At 38.3% G+C, this 11669-nt stretch overlaps 1 long non-coding RNA gene across 7 annotated transcripts in view; it reads left to right on the top strand.

Annotated features, from left to right (window-relative positions):
• LOC101848132 overlaps positions 1–5382 on the top strand; it is a 13083-nt gene extending 7701 nt beyond the window's left edge. For 6 of the 7 annotated variants that reach the window (XR_004858866.1, XR_001185054.2, XR_001185056.2 and 3 more), the window contains 3 exons: positions 2226–2371; positions 2936–3070; positions 5051–5382. This is a non-coding gene — a long non-coding RNA (uncharacterized LOC101848132). Of the gene's footprint in view, positions 1–54; positions 261–2225; positions 2372–2935; positions 3071–5050 lie in introns of those variants that run through there. The other variant, XR_001185053.2, reaches the window with a different exon arrangement.
• The last annotated feature ends 6287 nt before the right edge of the window (positions 5383–11669 follow it).

Genomic DNA, 11669 nt, shown 5'->3' with positions numbered 1-11669 from the left:
TCGCACAAGCAAAGATCTTACACTAATTAGGCCTAGTACTTCCTTTTGCGGAAGTGGTGTCACCCATGTAAACGGAAGTGATGCCACCCACTCTAAGACATAGACTTAAGGCACGTGAAAAGCGCGGATCAACAGACGAATTAGTAGCCAACGTTTCGAGACAGAATGGTGGTTTTTAAAATGCTAGAGCTAGTGGGAAGCAGGATGGGGGTTCAGAGACTGTACATGTAAATGGAGACACGCCGGCCATGCCGATAAGAGTAAGAAAGTACCCATTTCTGACACGTAGAACGTCACTCTGTGAGCTATTGCATTAGGCTATAATCTTTGGGTTAGAGTTAAGGAAGGTAACCCTAAAAAGTCACCCCTTCAGTATTTTTCACGGTTACCTCTCTTTGACCATATTTTGAGTATTATTTCAGTCTAATCTGACATAATTTTTCTCACGCAGAATTGTTTGGATGTGCTAGATGGATAGAGCTTATTTTTCTGAGAAATTTGATACTAAAATCAACAATATTACTTAATTTTTCAGCTAGTTACAGATGTTCAAAGTTCGGTAATATTTGTTGGGTGAAAATAAGCCAGGCCAGGCTGTGTTTGGTACCTCAGCCTCAGTGACTAGACTAGATATAGACTATAGTCTATATCTATATAGACTGCTGATCCAGAACAAGATGTTTTTGGAAGATCTGGATTTAGAGGCACTCCTGTACAATTGCGGTCCCGTTTGTTTTCATGATGACCATTGTGGGAGTGAATTTAGAAGATCTAGATCTAGATCTAGATTAGATCTAAAAGATCTAGATCTAGATCTAGATCTAGATCTAGATCTAGAGTCTATCCAGAATCTAGTGATCTTTAGATTCTAGATAGCCAAGGTAATAGCCCATAGAATCTATCTTTAGATATGAACTCTAGATCTAGTATTAGACTTAGATTCTAGATCTAGATCTAGATCTAGATCTAGAATCTAGATCTAGATCTAGATCTATAGAAAATCTATATCTAATCTAGATCTAGGTCTCTAGATCTAGATTAGATCTCTAGACTCTAGGCCTAGATCTAGATCTAGATCTCTAGATCTCTAGATCTAGATCTAGGCAGGCCTATTAGTTAAGCCTCTAGATAGAGATCTAAACAACTGAAATGAAATATATTGTTTACGCTATGGTCAGCAACATTTTGTTTCGGGAGTCAATAGATTGATGCCCGATGTCGTGCACTTGTGGTTGTTGATTTATTTATAGCATTGTGAAGCTGAATCTATTTTGCTATAATAAGGCCTACACAATTAAGTTCTCATTTTCCACACTTTACATTTTGGGTTCTTTTGAGTTACTAAGACCATGACATATGCTCTACCTGCTCTGTCAAAACACTACTACTAGGCCTAGATCTAGATCTAGATCTAGATCTAGATCTAGGCTATTCGAAAAGGGATCCTTGACATTTTGTGAAACGTCATATTTCTCAAAACTAGATGTAGATTCTAGGTCTAGATTCTAGGTACTGAGCAGATATAGACTATAGACTGTAATTTTCTAAGTTAGCGGTATATATGTAATTATGTTGTCTTTTAGATCTATCTTAGTATCTATAGATCTAGATCTAGATCTAGTCTCTATGGCAACAACATTGCCAAGGCCAAGACAAGGGATCATGTTTTAATTTCCCAAACTTCTGCTACGCTGAAGTCGTAGAATTCAAGTACTGTCAAGCCAGCCCTAGATCTAATTATGTTCTTGTAGGTCTAGAATCTAGATCTAGAGTAAAATTTGGGAGGCATTTTGATTTTTTTAAAAAGGAACTGCCTATTTGCAACGCCGCTTTGCGATTAGCGCTGGCGCTAAATAAATGTATCAGTCACTCCAATTTATAATTAGATTGATGTGGGACATAATGTTGTTTGTTTTTTAAATTGTTTTTTGGATTTTGAGATATGTTTGAGAAAGCTGTGCAGTTGGCGAACTTTTGGAACAGAAAACCCTCCACCCTTTCTGAATTTCGGTCAGAAACGTACAAATTAGCGCGCTCAAGATCTCTTAGCCTTAGCTTCTCTATATGTGTAAAGATTTTAACAGTTTTGATATCATATATCGCTTCCTAGTAATAGTAGCGATAATGACTGATGTGATCCGAGGATTGTTTGGTTGGTTGTTTTGCTGTTTGTGTTAACCACATTATGCTCAGTTTGAAAATTGTCATTTTTTTTCTCATTCCAGCAATTGACAAGGTGTCCGATGGTAACTTAGAATAGGATCAGGTGATCGCAGGCCTATATGGCTTGTGGCGGCTCGTATCACAGAACAGATGGCTAAACTGTAAAATGTACCTGCACTTGCTCCGAGCTGAGTTTCAAGTTGTTTAGGTGAGCATGCTTTGTTAATTGGTTTCAGAATTTCTCAAAGTAAGTTAACTTTTCTGAGGTTTAAGCTATTGTTGAAATTCAGTAAAGAAGTCATTTGCTAGTATTGGGTCTACTTCTTTTTCTTGTCAAACTGTTGATTATATGACTATATATTGGTTTTGTCCCCTGTAGCTAGCATTGGTACATGATGTATTTTTTCGTTAAATGCGTAGTGGAAGCATATAGATTCTAGTAAAGCGTATGGAGAAATCTGTTTTTACAATAATGAAGTAACCTTTATGAGCCACATAGACAGACCCGTCCTGTACTCCTGCTAATGATAATGGAGAATCTCCAAAAATAACCACCGGATTTAGGCCCGATTAGAAAAACTTTCGTGAAGATAAAACGACCTATACAGTAACCTGTAAAATTTCACATGTGTAGAGAGAAATGAAAATAAGTATTTTAAGATTCCTAAACTTATAATGAAATGTATTTTGTATAAAGATACAGATTGCTCTTTCGGCTAGATCCAACTGGTCAATATTGAATTCTACATATCCGTTTCATTGTCTTCCTCAGAACCTGAAAATCAACTCAGACATCGGTCCACGATTGTCATTCAACTCAACTACGGGAACTTCTACTTCCCCTCCATCATCAGCCAGACCGTTAGATCTATCTCCATCAGGGGCGAAAGCTGACTTGTTTGACAGGGTAATCAAAGTGAAATGGGACCAGATAGGGCCTGGAGATATCACACTCACACAAGTCACAAGAATCTTACTGGCACTGGAGGCAGCAACTCTGAGTTGTGAATGAAAACAAATCCTGAATTCATGTTGTATGCTTGTTCAACCGCTAAAATAATCGGGAAAGTATTTCATTAAATATTTATTCTAACTAACCTTAAATTTAACTTTAGATTTGAACACACGAACACCAAGGAAAGAAGCACAGATGTCAGCACTACAATGGCATGTTATACCAGACAGCCGAAACACTTTGGTAGAGCACGCCAATTATTAATTTTTTATTTCACATTTGGCTGTTTTTTGTCTAGCTTTTCGCGGCCAGGAATCGAGGTCACGATCTGATTATAGGACGTTAAAAAGTCGAGGAAAAAAACAAGCACTAGCAATGTAGTAGCAGGAGTCAAAGGATTATTAGGAGTTAGTTCCCATCACATCTGTGAGGTAGACTCGACCAGTGTAATGGTTCGCTTAGATAATCAGTGCGTCTGGGTGCTTATAACTGTGGCCCGAAAGAGGTGAACAGGGTATATGCGACAATGAAACAGCTCTGACTGCTATGCACATGTTCCCTTCAAATCTATTGGTTGACTCTCCCAGCCTCACTTTAAGCTTACTTAATCAAAGCTGGTGACTGCTTATGGAGTGGCCCGATAGGGGCGAACAGGCTATTTCTGTGGCAATGAAACGGTTTTGAAGGTTAGGCATAGTCTATTGTTCATTGGTGATTATGAACGTCTTTTTACATTTAATTTATGAGGATTACGTCTATGGGTGAATTTGACTGCGACAATGTTTCAAAATTAGGAAGGGAAGAGGTGATTATTTGATTATATAGACGCTTCGCCTCTGATCTCCATTGAAGTCTGAAAAGTAAGTTTATAGTGTTCACCATTGCACTACAAATCCTCTGCTCTGTCTCTCAGTACCTCATGATTTTTTAATGGTATTATTTTCTGGGTATTTTTACTTTTTACGTTATCAAATTGTACTCTTTATATACATGACAAAAAAATAGCAGGAATATTTTTAGACAGTCATTTTCTTTCTTTTTAAATTGTGCTCATCAATGAAAATTGAATTGATAATAACTCTAAACAATTGTCGTGAATAGTAAAGAAGAGTATATGAAAACAATAAAAGAATTGGGTAGGCTATAATTTGTCCGAAAAACTACAAGTGCAACATAAAGATGTAAGATGATTTTGTTATTTCCTGATAATTTTTCAGAGGTTTATTAAATGTTCCAGTAGGCCTACTATGTTATATATGTCTCCGAAGAACATTTTTCTTGACTTTTTAAGCTCTTTTATGTACTTGAAATCCTAAAATCCAGAGTTTCACACAAATGAATGTACAACACTTTGAACAAGAAGGGTATAGGGAACTGACTATAAAACCGCTTCCCTCCTCAAAACTTTCCACCCTTCAAAAGTTCCAAAGAAATATCAACAAAGTGGAAAAAAGACCATAGAAAATCTGCTCACTGTTAGATTTTCATCAAACAAAGACAGAAACCAAAAATTTAATTAACCTCCTACTTGGATTCCGAAAATATAAAACTAAAAAATCCTGTATAAAACTCTTGTGGGTATTTTATAAAATAATATACACCTATCTATTATCAACCCAATTTGTTTGCACAAGTTAATTTGTTATGATTTATTCCTGTCATCCACATGAGTTACTTGTCCTATGATGTTCATATTGCCTCCACCTATTATAAACTCTCAAGTTATTTGCCAAAGTTTAACGATTGCCATCATTTCTATCGTCCTGAGCTTTTCGTCTAATAATGTTCTTATAGCCTCCACCTATTATAAACTCAAGTTATTTGCTAAAGTTTAATGATTGCCATCATTTCTATCGTCCTGAGCTCTTCGTCTAATAATGTTGTTTTAGCCTCCACCTATTTTTATAAAAACATCTTTTCCATCGTCCTCAGTTCCTCGTCCAATGATGATCCTGGCACTGGCCCATGCGTCTCTTCACCGGCCACCTTTCCAGTGGCTGCTACAGTTGGAGCCTCGCTGTCAGAAAATGGGAGGACCAGAGACAGTTTCCTGAGACTCTGTGCAGGTTGAGCACCACAGATGGATCATTTCTGCTTTTAAAATGTTACGTAGCTCGATGTACCAGGGAAAATCCTGAAAAACCAAGAACAGTTGAGATTTTTTGGGGGGTGTTTTTGGTACATGTTTGTATTTGTCGCGTGTCCCTTTTTCGGGTACATGCCATATTACTGATCTTATTTGTGTCAGACAAAATTATTCACGAGAATGTGAGTAAGTAAGGGAACGTTCTCTTGTAAGAAAAGTGTAAGAATCAGGGGGTGGTCTTGAACCAATGTAATATTATACAGTCCGTGCCGTCTATAAGCACGCCGGCCTTAAGCACGTTTCGAACTCAAGCACGCTAAATGGCTCTTACCAAATTTTTGCTATATAAATTACACGCCTATAAGCACGGTAACTTCGGCTTCAAGCACGCTTAATTTACAAGGCAGTCAATATTTTCATGATGACCCATCGAAGTTCGAACACAGTTTACACCGCAACAGTGGAGTGTGTCAAGAGAAACACAAAGAACGCAAGTGATAGACACACACGCTCGCACAGGCGGAGAGGAAGGCAGAGAGATGCACACAGCCGTTCGCGCGGACATAGGATCTAGCCTAGGCCTAGGGCAAAGCTACACACGATCAACAAAAAAAAAAAAGAGTCGGGGAGATGAGAAAGGGAGGCTGGCTGCGATTTCACCTTTGACCCTCGCTACCCATTAATCCTGATTGTGTATCACGCACGAGGTGGGATGAAGGCGGTGGTATGAGTGGCACAGCGAGCAGTGGTACGCACAGGCAGTGTGTTACAGTAGGCCTAGTGTGCTGTATCGTGACTGGCCGTCTAAATTAAGTTTTCATTTCCCATTTGACCACAAAACAAAAACAAACAAGCGAACAAAAACTACCATGGCGGGTGTCTAAATAACAGTGCACACTTTTGCGGGACCGCTATAGGCCTACTTACAAACTAAGGGAAATAGCACGGGGAGTTTTCTACATGAAAATCTCTGGATTATGTCTACTTCGCACTTAAGCACGCTTCGGCTTTAAGCACGCTTAAGCTTTCTCCCGATGACCGTGCTTAAAGCCGGCATGGACTGTACTTTTTTCTGATCCCGAGGTGTTGACTTTATCAAAATTCTACTGTAATTTGGGGGTGTTTTGACATTGACATGCATCTCAATTTTTTTCCTTATTAGTATTATTAGTAAGAAAGAGTGTATGCAATATTTTGCTTGAATGATTTACTCTGTTATTTTTTAATGAATGTAGAACTGCATATCTTATTTTATGTGCATGAATGTGTGTACGCATGTTTTTCATGAATATTATGTAAGACGCATATATCAATGATTGTAACACGAATATGAATGTCATATTATTATTATTATAGGCGAACAGTGTAATATTACGGGGGGTGGAGTAGGGGTTAAGAGACAATGTAAGAAGGGGGAGGGGGGGCAAAAAGTCCCCAGAAAGGTGTAAGATTATATTTGAACAGCCCCTAAATACAATGAAAATATTTGAAAACCAAGAAGAGACAAAGAGGATGTCGGATCTTGTTGAGATCTAATGGAGGATATTTGACATTTCTTCTTTTAGATTTTGTCCCCCCGTTCTAGCTCCCTGAGGCTGTCCGGGGCGGTGAGAGACATACCCGTTTCCCACTCTCCTCGCACAGGCTGGAGAGACCGAGTTAGAAACCTTGGAGAGATAATGTGTACATTTTGTTAGCTCTAGACTCTAGCGGGTCTGACGAAAATATTTACTCCACATTTGCTGACTCCAGAGGGGAAAAAGATACGAGTGGAAGATTGTTTTGTTTTGTCTACGGTTACGTAGTTTCTTTAGACTGTGTGTACAAGCATAGCAAGGCTGTCACAAATTTGTAAAGGTGTGAAACCCAAGCAACATGATTCCCATGTCTGTCTTTTCTCTTCTTTAAACTGCTAAAACTGCAAAAGGATGGCACTTGTACATTTTTACTTCTACATAAAATTGTTTGATCCTTCACAAGTTATTGACGTTATTTTTCATATAGTTTTTCTGTTCCCATGTCTGGATGAAAATAGTGTGTGTGTGTGTGTGTGTGTGTGTGTGTGTGTGTGTGTGTGTGCATTAATATATATTGCATGAGAAGAAAGGAAGTAGTAAGAAAGGTTTTGAAAAATGGGTATTCCAATGAAAATGGATTGAGCTCCTTTTTTTGGAAATGCGCTATATAAATGGTATATATTATTATTATTATTATTCTGAGACAGTGCAGTCTAGAGTGTCTATCCCGCTCTGTTCTCAGATAATGTATGCACATTTTTGTGAAAGATTGTGTTAGATTTATTTGAATAAACTTCAAGACAGGACTTAACAAAAGCTGTGTGATGTGTTTGAAAAGTTTCTTTTTGTTTTTGAATTACTTAGAGCTGAGAGTCTTTAGTGTGCATGTGTGAATCTGTCTGTCTCATTCTCTCACTCTTTTTCTCTGTCTATTTGTCTCTCTCTCAGTCTGTCTCTATATTGTAGGCTAATTGTAAGTGTTTAATGCTCCCACCGACACAATTAAGATTATTTAGGAGGTCGGCTACTTCAAGCCTGCCTGTCAAGGTCAACCCTGGCTTAGCGGAATACAACATCTCAGCAGATAGACGGAGATACCCGCTAAAAGAATCTTGGGAATCGAACTGCTACTTTGTGCATGCAATGGCAAAGAACCTTACCACTACACCACAGACATCACTTCTCTCTCTCTCTCTCTCTCTCTCTCTCTCTGTCTCTCTCTGTCTCTCTCTCTCTCTCTCTGTCTCTCTCTCTATCTCTCTTTCTCTGTCTCTCTCTCTCTCTCTTTCTCTGTCTCTCTCTTTCTCTGTCTCTCTCTCTCTCTCCGTCTCTCTCTCTCTCTCTCTCTCTCTCTCTCTGTGTCTCTCTCTCTCTCTCTCTTTCTCTGTCTCTCTCTCCCTCTCTCCCTCTCTCCCTCTCTCTGTCTCTCTCTCTCTCTCTCTCTCTCTCTCTCTCTCTCTCTCTCTCTCTCTCTCCCTCCCTCTCTCTCTCTCTCATACATTCCCATCTCTTACACTTAGAAGAAAGCGGAGATAACGTCTTTCAATATTGTGCAGTTATTTTCAAGTCCTGAACGTTCTGATGGGAATCGAACCAAGATCGTCCACAACAGAGTTCAGTGGGGTAGCAGCTGTATAACAGTACGCCCGAGAGAGAGCCCCTTGAGACTGTTGGGATATACATGTACATAATATCTGCATATTATATATATATTACTTATATAATCACCATCATGATAAGACCTGATAACTACAATCTTTTTATTTCGCTTTTTTTTTTGGTGAAACATTCTACAAGGCATGTGTTATGTGCTGGTGGAGATTGAGAGTCCAATAATATATCATAGGTAGGGTTATTTCCCTTTACTATGGCAGGGTAGATAACCAAATAAATTACGTTTTTAGAGAAGAAAATCCGTAACTTGGGAGGTAGGCCTTAAGTTTTTCACTTAAGGCCAACCCCTCATAAAAAGCATTTGTTCGGCTCAAAACCTCATTTTAATTGTTATGTCCCTTGGGTCCGAGGCGGGGAGATACGCTAAGGCCACATTTTTTTTGTTCAAAAGGCTTAATTCCGGAGTCTGTAATCTTTTCCATAACTATAACAGAAAAAAATTGGGTCTGTCACATTGTTATATATATGTTGTAGTTTTTAAACGCCAAATATGAGTACCAATAGATCAAAATTACGAGAGATAAACGTGTTTGAAAATTGATGCAATTCCCTTTGTATCAAACGTTTACTTTTTATTCATAGGATAGGATTCAGGACCGTATAACTGTTCTCCTCAGCGTAATGTAAAAATTCTGGGTCTGTCACATCGTTATATATCTGTTGTAGTTGTAGTTTTTGTACGCTAAATATGAGAACCAGTAAATTGAAAATAAGAGAAAAATATTGATGCAATTCTCATGTATCAGATGTTTGCTTTTTGTTCATAGGCAAAAGTTAGGACTTAAGTTCTCCTCAGAGCAATGTAAAAAATCTGGGTCAGTCACATCATTATATATTTGTTGTAGTTCTTGTTCGCTAAATATGAGTACCAATAGATTAACATTACGAGAGAAATACATGTTTACTTTTTGTTCATATGATAGAATTCAGAACTTCATAACTGTTTGGTAAGAAAAATCGCCATAACTTTTTAACCAATAAAGATATCACCATTATTTAAACTGTTTTATGATCATTAAGGCAAGAGCTTTCCAAAGGCTGTTTTGTAAACTTAATGGGTATTTAGTGGGTGCTCTGGTGTGGTTTTCTCTTTCTTTCTTGTCAAACATCTCTTGTCCTTATGTCTCCTCCTTCTTTCCTTGTATGTTACGCTTCGGTAGTAACACCAAAGACCGGCTATACACGATCTTTGGTAACACTTTCAATCCGCAGCACTTAATTATAACTTAATTGTGTTGCAAGAGCTGTAAAACTCTCATTACAACTAAAACTTTTGTAAACTTTCTGTGTACTCTCTGTCTGTCACTCTATTTTTATTCCAGAAACGGTAAGTCTTGATCTATTCGTTCCAAAGTGATGCTTGGTGATGTGAATTTTTGTGAAAGAATGACAATGTGTAAATTGAATAAACGTCAAGACAGGACTTGACAAAAATTGTTTGATCTGTGGTTGAAAAGTGAGAGAGGGGAGAGGGAGTGTATGAGTGAGAGAGCGAGAAAATACACGGTTAACAATGTAAGAAAGAGTAAGTGAGAGAGAGAGAGAGAGTAAGTGAGAGAGAGAGAGTGAAAGAGAGTGAGAGAGAGAGAGAGAGAGAGCGAGAGAGAGAGAGAGAGAGACACACACACACACAGACAGACAGACATAGAGAGAGAGAGCAAGACAAACAGACAGACAAACAGACCAAAAGAGAAATAGAGAGAAGTAGATAATGTCATGTACTGATATGTCTTCGTCGTCTGCATAATGTAAGTGATCTTCAAGTCGAAAGAGAACTCAGAGTTTTTTTGTTTTAAGAGATGTAAACCTTTGCATGCTTCACCAGTCACTGTCACCACAGACATACATTTGATGGGCTGGAAGAAAACAGATCAGATATGTCAGATATTTTTAAAGTTTTTGAGAATTATAACTTAGATTTTTCAGACTCATACTCATAGAAAACAAGTTATTTTGTATATTATATATCTGTAGAGCCTGTTGAACAACATAGTTTGTACTTTTACCCTGATACATCCAACCGCTTTCAATTCATTTTTGCATTTTGAAAAATCGGTACACAACCCCTAGCTTGACAAAAGTGTGACATTCTGTTCTTTCATCGAGACCATCTGTAACTTGGTAAATGCATCTAGACGTGCTAGAAAAAATATTTTCAACCAAAAGAAGACAAAGTCAACTCATAAAAATTATAGAAAATTTCAAACACATTTATTACAACAGATAGTAATATAAGGCATACTATAGAAAAATAACAATAACAACATTTATGCAGCATTCACTCGTTCATGCCGTCATTCAAATATTTCAAATCTGTAAAGTTATTGTAAGTGGCACAAGTCATTGTGAATTGATTTGAACCAGTGAAATAAATCAAACAGAATCATTTTCAACAAGTCTACCACACCTGCAAACTCAACAAACAGAATTTCAACGTCTCAAGTCAAGAGACGATTAACATCCTACTATACAGCAGCTCTGACCTGTTTCAGGTTGTTTTCAGTAGGTGTCTTTTACACCCCCATCAACACAATTTAGATTATCTAGGAGGCGGGTTTTGACCCTGCCTGTCAGGACCAACCCGGATTGAGGATACAAAATCCCAGCAGAAAGATCGAGATAATCGATGGAATCTTCTCACCACTTGGGGAGAAAGCCAAACATGGGTCCGATAACAATTTCGTTTAATACAATACACTGGGAATAAGCTAGAAAATATTAGGGATGAGATAGAAAATAATAGGGATCATCTAGAAAATACTAAGGATGAGCTAAAAAATAGTGGGGGATATTCGGAATGAGCTAGAAGATACAGTAGTCTCCGCCTAAGATCCCGGTGCTCGGGAGCATGGAAATGCGGGATCTTAGGCGAACCGGGATCTTAACCGATGAACCCAGGGAAGAATCTATGGTGACCCATGCTAAGGCTCACAGTCGGTAAAATGGTCTCCCTCCACTCTACAATGAACTGACGTGACCCGTTGGTGGGTTTATGACGTATGGCGAGCAAATAGTGGTTAACCTTGATGACCTATCACGGTGCATAGTGGCATGAGGCGTGCCATTTTCACTTATTATCCTATCATAAGTCTCAAGATCTACGCTTATCCAGTTGCCCCTCCTCTTTACTTGTCAAAAATTTATAGCTTTCCATCTCTGGCAGAGTCCCCCCCCCCCCCCTCCAAACCGCCTTTGTCGTTACATACCATTACGTTGTGAACCCACCAATTAAAATTCAGTCTGTCTCGCAAATTCGGGAGTACAGACAACTGCT

The sequence above is a fragment of the Aplysia californica genome, unplaced genomic scaffold (genome assembly GCF_000002075.1).
Source record: "Aplysia californica isolate F4 #8 unplaced genomic scaffold, AplCal3.0 scaffold00389, whole genome shotgun sequence".
Lineage (NCBI taxonomy): Eukaryota > Metazoa > Mollusca > Gastropoda > Aplysiida > Aplysiidae > Aplysia > Aplysia californica.
Note: the sequence above shows the minus strand (reverse complement) of the source record. Positions and strands in the feature narration are given on the sequence as shown.